The sequence below is a fragment of the Miscanthus floridulus genome, chromosome 10 (assembly GCF_019320115.1).
Source record: "Miscanthus floridulus cultivar M001 chromosome 10, ASM1932011v1, whole genome shotgun sequence".
Lineage (NCBI taxonomy): Eukaryota > Viridiplantae > Streptophyta > Magnoliopsida > Poales > Poaceae > Miscanthus > Miscanthus floridulus.
Window position 1 is genome coordinate 99,400,009 of NC_089589.1, and position 9,476 is coordinate 99,409,484.

Consider the following 9,476-nt stretch of genomic DNA (forward strand, 5'->3'; position numbering starts at 1 on the left):
TAACATCTATATATATTTCCAGAGTACTCCCTCCATGCCAAATTATAAGTCATTCAACTTTCTTGAGAGTCAAAGCATCTCAAGTTTGGCCAAATTTATAAAATAAAATAATAATATTTATGATATCAACTAATTATCATTAGATTCTTTGTTATTTATGTTTTCATAGTATATCTATTTGTTGTCATAAAATCTTTGTAATTCTCTCTATAATTTTGGTCAAACTTAAAATGTTTTGACTCTCCAAAAGAGTTGGAATGACTTATAAGTTAGAACGGATGGTGTAATATGTAAAGCTCTTTTCGTGGAAAAAAGAAGTCACGCGTTTTCATTTTTGTTTTACTTCCCCGAGAGATGCAATTGGGAAAATGTGAAGAATCATGACGCAAGCATGCAGTAAGCGCGTATATATATATATATATATATATATATATATATATATATATATATATATATATATATATATATATATATATATATATATATATATATATATATATAGAGAGAGAGAGAGAGAGAGAGAGAGAGAGAGAGAGAGAGAGAGAGAGAGAGAGAGAGAGAGAGAGAGAGTATTTCAGATCTGTACACATTGTCCAGCACTCCAGGAGGCCGTGTAAACTCGGGAAGTAATAAAGGAAAATTGTAAATCAAAAGACGTCGACTTCGCCTGGACAAGCCATCAGCCAGAAGCCATCCCACCAAACTTTTCTAGGCCAGCCGCTCCATCCACCCGGTCGACGTACGAGCGAGCGCTTGCTGGTCCCTCCCTGGTGGACCCTAGCTGATCGTATCCGGTGTCTACATACACACGCTACTAGCCGCTAGTGCTAGGGCTTGTGCAGGATGCTCCTGGCGTACACGGCGGCCTCCACGACGGTGGTGATCTCGTCGGCGACCTCCGTGACGTTGCACCGGTTCCCCCGGAACTTGGCTGCCACCGCCGTCGGCCTCGCCGCCGCCATGTAGTCCAGCACACTAGTAGAGAAACAACTTTTGATCCACTTTGAAATTTGGCTTTAGTCTCGGTATTTTTCGCGCCCGGGACTAGAGAAACCTTTAGTCCCGGTTGGTAGCTCCAACCGGGACTAAAGGTCCCTGCCCAACGGCAACTACGGCAGGCTTTTGCTGCAGGGGACCTTTAGTCCCAGTTGGAGCTACCAACCAAGACTAAAGGTTAACTTTTACTCCCGGTTGGTCCCTCCAACCGGGAGTAAAAGTCTACTTCCGGCTGGAGGCTCCGTTCGGGACTAGAAAGGGACCTTTAGTCCTGGTTTCTATCTTGAACCGGGACTAAAGGTCCCCTCCTATATAAAGAACCGTCCTGCCCGCTGAGCACGGGTGTCTTCTCCATCCACACAGGTGATGAACTTATGTAGCTTCTCATCTTCTCTCTCGTTACCATCTGCTAATCTCTAGTTTTCCCCATCTGTGTAGATCTAAAATATACTTTTGGTCTTGTAGAAGCTGTGATCTTGTAGATGTGGAATCGAAAGCCACAACCGAGGCAAATCAATCAGCCAGGTGAAGATTCATCCATCTCGTGGTGGTGATTCATGCAGATCCAGTCTGTGCGGAAGAAGGTTCAGGCGCAGCAACCCCTGCAGCCGCCAGAGAAGGCATTTCCATTTTTCCCTTTCCATTGATTTTTGTAAGAATAAAGCCATGCAGAGATGCGGTGAATTCATCTGGTTCTTGCTAGTTAGTGCTTCCTTTCTTTAGTATATATCGACAAATCATTGCAGGTGCTTCGTTTCTTTAATCTATGCAAGATTGCTATCAAATAGACAATTTTTTTGTTAACTAATATATAGGAAATCTTCAGATTTGGCATGTGGTGTTAGAATTTTTTTTTGTTGTTGACAAAATTAGCTCATACGGTACATTTGTATTCCAAGCTATTTTAGTTTATTATATTACTAATTTTATCTTTCTTTTGAACATTTGCATGTGTTATTTTGACTATCTGATCATGAAGAATGGAAGACAAGGACTGTCTCGTCATGAAGAATGGAAGGCCGGCTGTTGATTTTGTAGTGGCTGGTTGTTCATTTTGTAAAAGCTAGAAGCTGATAGTATATTGCTCTAGTGCTACTGTTTTAGTAAACATTATTAAGTTTCTCATGTGCTTGTGATGATTATTCAAACATTTCCTAGTGAGAATGTATACAGGGCATTTTGACTAACATGCGGCTGCAATCCAAACAGCTACCACAATTTTTTATCTAACATTTATAACAATAAACCAAACAGCAGCCATATTATAACAAAAAACAAACAAACAATAGCTACCATATTATAACATTTATAACAAAAAAGAAAACTTTTAGTCCCGATTGGTAATACCAACCGGGACTAAAGGGTCGGCCCACATGGCCAGACCGGGAGGCTTATTTAGCCCCGGTTGGTATTACCAACCGGGACTAAAGGTGGACCTTTAGTCCCGGACGAGAAACCGGGACTAAAGGAGGGGGCTCTTTAGTCATGGATTCATGCTCCCGGTTGAGAAACAGGGACTAGGTTTCCCATCTGTACTAGTGGCAGGCTCCGGTTGCACCACAAGTTGACGTAGTCGTCTGCATGCATGCGTTCCATGCACGCGCGCACACAAGCAAAGAACACATGCATCCAATTAAAGCAGCAGGCACGATGAAAACGAGAAAAGAGAAGAGAGATGCTTGTGATGAAATAATTGTCATGTTATCCTCTAAATCCGCGGCAAAGCTTTTGCCGTCCGGTCCTTTTTCTTAAAAAAATAATTGTTGTATGTTACGTACTGTCGGTGGCGTTGACGCAGGCGTCGTGGAGCATGCAGCAGGCGTCGATGACGTCGCAGGGGCCTCGCCGCAGTACTTGCCGTAGCGCATCAGCGGCGCTGCTCATCGTCGTCATATCGATGCCAAAAACATGCATACAGTCAGACAGTCAGTTGCTGCGTTGGTTCCACGTACGCACGCAACATTCAGTTCAGGCACAACCCCGGCGCACACGCAACTAATAATAAACGTACTCGTGCAGTGCTGGGACTGGCACGCTCGACTGCGATCCTGCGGATACATAGATGGATCATCGCACTGCAATGAGTATACACATGGACCGAAAGGTATGGGACCTATGGGTCAGACCGATACCGAGTCGTCGTCGCCGCCGCCGAAGATGCTGCTGGCGGCGGTGGGCGACTGGCTGAAGGCGACCGCGAGCAGCAGGATGAGAAGAGCAGCAGGAAGAAGACAACGACGACGACTACACCGCTGTTGCGGGGGGATAACGGCCGGCGGTCTCCCTTCTTCCGCCCATTATTCGTTGATGACTCGGCCGGAGAAGGGATTACTGTGAGTGCTGCTGATGGATGGACGATAGACGATGGCGACGACTCGACGGAGAACCTCACCGAACTAACCACATTTTGTTGCTTTGATTCGTTTAACCATATCTATCTACACGATTCGATCGATTACGTTAAGTAACAGTACTTCAACTGGCTCGTGCTTGAGGCTTATATGAACTGGTACTGGTGGCGTGTCAGCATACGCTGCAGAATTTTAGTACGGAGTACGTTTGAACCTTATCTAAACCAAAAAAAAAAACGATTCCGTGATCTATGTTAGCTCAACTGCAAGAGCTATCTAGCGGACCAACGCTAGGGCGCTCAGGGTGGTTGTCCGCCCGGTGATCTATCAGAGTCTGAGTCTGAGTCTGATCTCCACGTGACCACGCGCTGCTTTGTTGCTCTTTGTTTGCCGGGACATGTTGTTGCCTAGGCCTCGTTGCAAGTCCTTGTCTAGATGCCGTTTTCTGGGGGGGACTGATGATTACGGCCAAAGATTGGTTCAGTAATTTGACCATTCCTTTAGCAGCCACCCAAAAAAGCTTTTGCCAAACAACTCTTTATTTAATTATTATATAGGCTACCCTACCGAAGTTTTAGCACGCACAGATTTGGACCCTAACCCAAAGTGGGCTACAAAGTTTTCTGGGCTGAGCCGGGCCATTGATTTTTCACCTCTGGAACAGAAATTCAATGGGCCTTTGATCCCCTATGGTATAAATGAGGAGCCTTTTGGTAGAGATTCTTGAGCACTACTGAAGCTGTTTTGGGGTTTTCCCTATCAAACCCGTCAAAATAGAAGTGCTCCTTCTGCTAAAAAAATATAGAAGTGCTCCTCATGAGGAGCTCCCGAAATCATGCTACGGGGTGTCAGAAGAAGCTGAGAAAAGGAGCTTCCACCAGTTTCCTACCAAGATCCCCGTTTGCCCGCCTGCACCAAGCTCGTAGGCAGGCCGTGGCAGGGCGGCGGTGTGTGCGCGGAGTAGCGGATCTGGGTGGGGCCGAGTCATATTTTTCCAGTTAACGAACAGCATTTTTCTCTCACAATAAATTAGTCAATAGTATTTTAGCTACGCCTTATCAGCCCAGTGAACAGATGTGTTTGGTACGGTGCATGCGGGCAGCGGGCGCTGCACCCAACCGTGCGTATATTCACACAAAGTTGATTGTTTGGTTATTGGAATCTTCAATTCAACCCTTCCTCTGTGCGTGCAAACGATGGCAATATGCAGCATCCTGCAATGCGCTCAGATCGAGCATCTCTGTTGGGCCTGGCTCTGTGCAAGTTGTATACTGCAAAGGACCCACACGTCATTGGTACATGTCCGTTCTAATACAGACAACAGAAATCGTCTCAACATCTTGTATTCGCTCAAGCAGACTTAGATTCGGCCCACCAAACACAGACTCAACTCACTTTGCATTCGTAGCTGCAACAAACCAGACACTCATCCTTTCTAAAATACGGATGACCATATAGCTTCCATCCACTCATCCTGACATCGTGGGGAGGAATCTGAGGCATGTCCGCAGAGGCCTCACGAGTCGTAGAAGATAATGATAAGGAAAAGAAAGGGGGAAGGAAAAAAAAGTATTATGGATATTTTGTCCTTTTATCTATTATACGAGAAGTTGTTTTATCAAATACTTCGGTAAACACAGCTTGATCCCCACTAGTTAAGCTATTCCTAGAGGTGAAGTAAAAAAATCTGTTTCACCAATAAAGCAGAGTTATACCAAATGTATCCTTTTCTCCCCAATGCCACTCGCAATGCTATTTTTACATATATAAATATCGGTACAACAAACGAGTAGGATGTACCAATAGCCCTTTCTGGATTTGGGAAAGTTTTCTAAGGTATATATATACTCGCGACCATTCATTTCTCTTACATTATTCTATTTCATCTGTCTAGTAGTAGTAAAAACATGTGTTGAGGACAAGATTTGGTTACATGTTAAAAACAATAAAAATGGATCACTTTTGAAAACATTCAGTTTGGAAACATAAAGGTTATATTTGTATATACTTAAAAATAAGATAAATCTGAAGGACTTTAAGAATATTTTATAAAAGGGATTAGTGGTCAATGGCGCAGATCAAAAGAGCAATTAAAGTTAAATGTGACAATTATGTTTGACTAGTGTTAGTTTCAATTAATATAAAAGAAATGTCTTCCTACTAGAACGACGTGTGAATAGGACGCAATTGATGTGTTTTTTTTTAATTTAAGTTAAAAGTATTAGCCATATACTATGTATTTTGAGTAATTAATAGTCAAAGTTTACGTGTTTGACTTTATCGAATCCTAATGCGCCCTACATAAACCGGAAGGAGTATATATTTTTACTCCACTTCGTCTTATTTCAAAAGGTCCAAACTTTGAAAATTTGCTACCTCACACTAACTCAAATACACTGAATTAAACACACATACTACCAAAACTCGTTTTCAAAAAAAGTCGTTTCCCAAAAAAAGTCAAAGGTCTTCACGGATCCCGAATGACATTGAAAAATTCTTGACTCAAGCCTTTTAGTTCAGAGAATGCTTATACATAGAAACAAAGAAAATATATGGGAACAATGAACTAACTGGGGTTTGTATATTTTTTAGGAACAACCCTCCCTAATTTACATTCATAAGCAATTATATTACAAACTCCGTCACGGAGAAAGGAACCAGACATGCCTACCAAAAGAAATACTGACTGAACTTCTAGCTAACGAATGAGCATCAAAATTAGCATGCCTACCCTCATGGATAAACTCCACCTTACTAAAGTCTTCTCTTCTCGACTTGATCTCCAAGATGATTGTTCCGTGTCTCTCAAAGCCATCACCCTGCATACTCCTCAATACGTTTGCGCAGTCTATTGCCAACACAAAGGATTGCAGACCCAGATCCCTGGCAAGTGCTAGTCATTCTCTCCAAGCTAGTGGAAATGGCCCAATTCATCCCTAGCCACCGCCGCAGCCGATGCTGTCCTCGTGTTTTTTTTGGAAATCACCGCATCGACATTGATCTTTGCAAGACCACTAGGAGGCCTAATTCACCTTAGGATCTCTGGTTAGCTTAGAGGAGGATGAATAGGCCTGCCAAAACAAACACTCAAACTTTTATCAAATTTATCTTGCGACACTGCCGCTCTGAAGGGCAGCACTACCGGACTGCGGCACTGCCGGACCAGAACTGACCTGCAGACAACTTCGAGTCACAGTTCAAAATCAGTGAACGAAAACTTAGATCAGAGAAATTTCTCAGCCTACTGTAGGTATGATAGTCACAAATCAAGAGCTAGAAGTTGTAGGAACACCACACACAAGTAGATCGACTAGAAATCCTAGAAATCTACTCAACCAACAATATGAAATGCAAGTAATGTAAACCAAGCACAACTGACACAATGATTTATCCCGTGGTTCGGCTCGCTACTAAGGCTTGCCTACCTCCACGTTGTTGAGGTTAGACACTAAGGCTTAGGGCTTTCCAACACTTTCTCGTTCTCAAGTCAAGAGACTTAACTCTTGTGATGAGGGGTGAGTATACTAGCTTCAAAAGCTTGTTACAAACCTTCCGAGACCGCCACACAAGTTGGCAAGCTCTATGGGCGATGCTCTAGACGGCTAGGAGCCAAACTCGAAGAGTAACAAACACAACCGTCGGCCAAAACATGAACCAAGTGCCCTTTTGAGTTGGGGAATCAATAGACCTGCTCTCTAATCAAGTTTTGGACCCTTTTCTCTCAAGGATTGATGGGGAAATCAATAGATTTACTTGAGGGCTCAAGGTCACTAACGGACGGAGAGAGAGCTCCTTTTTGTTTTAGGCGTGCTGGAATGAGCAGGAGGAAGAAGATAGCCGTTGGGGAGGAAGAGGATGGGTATAAATAACCCCTCAGCCCCAACGGTCACTTAAGTCACGGCAGTGCCTCTCTTCAAGTGCGGCAGTGCCGCACCAGTCAAGACAACAAGGGTAAGAGTGAAGTTTAGTCTGTCTTTGCTGTGAATCTGATGATGCATGTATATGTTTGAGCACTTGGTAGCACATGTTAGCTTAAACATTGTGTCCCCCTTTACAGTATTGTTTTTTCTATACTCAAATTCAAAATATAAAAGAATTTAAAACTTCTTTTATTTTGAAGCCATCAATATTTGTAATTAGGGGCTCCTCCGTTTCGTGTAGCATCCTCGAATATAAATTTTCTGTTTGTCATCTCAATAAATCTTATTAGTTCTCTAATTGCGTGGTCATTATCATCAAAACCCACAATTAGGGCTTGATTACACTTTCAATCTTTCCCTTTTTGGTGATTGATGACAACCTAATTAGAGCTTACAAAAGATATGAAATAAATACTGAGATTTTTTGAGCCATGGGTGTAGAGCCTCTCCCTAAATGTGTGAATAGAGAATTGAATTCTCAAATTAGCATAAGAAGCCAAGATTCACATTTTAGTGAAAGTGATGGAGCTCCCACTACATCCATGCTCATGTGGGGTGCTGCATAATGTGTCAGGTATGTAAAACGTGATGTGAATGACAGTTTGTGCACAACATGTTTTGTTGTTACACCTGGATGCGGCACTGTCACACTTGTTGTAACAGCACAGATCAGAACAGACACCACACTGCATGTGATACATATAAAGATATACATTCTAGCACAATTATATCACAAATGATAGCATAGATTAATATATGTCCATATCCTACACATATATAAAGTACTTAAGTAGCATTATTACATAAATAGAGTTTCTAATGTACTTTCAAACTCTCACCTAATGAAGACTACTCTAAACGGATACGAACATGACTCTAGTTGCAGCAACATCCTTTTATGGCGTCAAAAAAGTTGTTGACCCCTCTAATTTTCTCCCCCTTTGACATAAAGCATCAAAAAGAGAAGAAAAGAAGAAAGATCAACACTCACTTCTCATCCTCTTGGATGGTGTCCTAATCAACATCATCCCCACTAGCAGCTCCACTAGCACCTACAACGTCCTCCTCTCCACCATCATCGTCGTTGTCGTCGTCAGAGAAGGAAGAAGAAGACACCACCGCCCTCCCTTGGCAATGAGTGGTCAAAGTGCGGCACTCACGCCTGGTGCTCCTCCTCATAGACTGCAAGGTGGACCTCAAACTCGTGTGAGGATCAAGCTCTGGCTCCTCCTCCTCCTCCTCCTCATCCTCTAAATCTATCTCAGAAAGGCTAGGGAGGTCATCAAACCTCGGCGGTGACTAAACTAGAGAAAGAGGTGGTAGCCCTGCACGCTCTCTAGCCTCTTGGTTGGCTTCATGGTTTTCCAACCGGTCCTCATATGCGATCCTCGCTGCATAGGTGCAAGTGGTGAAAATGGCCTTAATCCTTCTCCCAAACTTCTCCATCTTTTCCTTGCAAGGCCTAGATCGGGACGACTCAGGCATGTCCTCAACTGATGGAGAGCGTCTCACTACCCTGCTAACACCTGCCCCTTGGGTCTTCTCAATTTTGTAGATGGTGTGAAGACCATCTTTCTCAAATCTGTAGCCAGTGACCCTCTCAATCATAAACATGAGATAGGGGGCATAGGATATCCCCTTTCTCCCATCCTCCATGGCATTCCTTAGCTCATGCCACATGAAGCGAGGGACATTAAACCTATCACCTCTAGGAGCAAATCTATCAAGCACATTCCTCACATGTCCATTAAGATCAGAAGCTGCTCTATCCTTGGGATTGATAGTGTGCCTGATTAAATTGTTTAGAATGTAATAATAGCTCTTCAGGCCACTGACCTTCCCATCTGCACTTCTCCTGTCAATCCACATATAGGCAATATCACGGATCTCAGCTCTAGCCTCATCATGAATGTAAGTGAAACCTCGCTCCTCCTCTCCAAAACCAAGGATCCGGCTGAAAAGTCACAAAATCAACTCTATAATATCGTCCCTCAGTCATCCAGTGAATCTCATTAGTGTAGGTGCTATAGAAGAAAGTGGCATGGAACTGGGCTAACACTTCTTCATTCTAATTATATCTAAAGCTCATAATATCAGTGAGGCCAAACAACTCACAAGTCTTGATCACCTTATTGAACTCAGGCTCATTCTTTCCCTTCATCTCCTCCCAATCAACATACTGCATCTTGACAACCTTGGATTTCTTGAG

General features: G+C 43.2%; 1 pseudogene; it reads right to left on the reverse strand.

The window, feature by feature from the left end:
- Window positions 1-827: 827 nt before the first annotated feature.
- LOC136486288 (probable phospholipase A2 homolog 2) lies at window positions 828-3,294 on the reverse strand (annotated as a pseudogene).
- Between the last annotated feature and the right edge of the window lie 6,182 nt (window positions 3,295-9,476).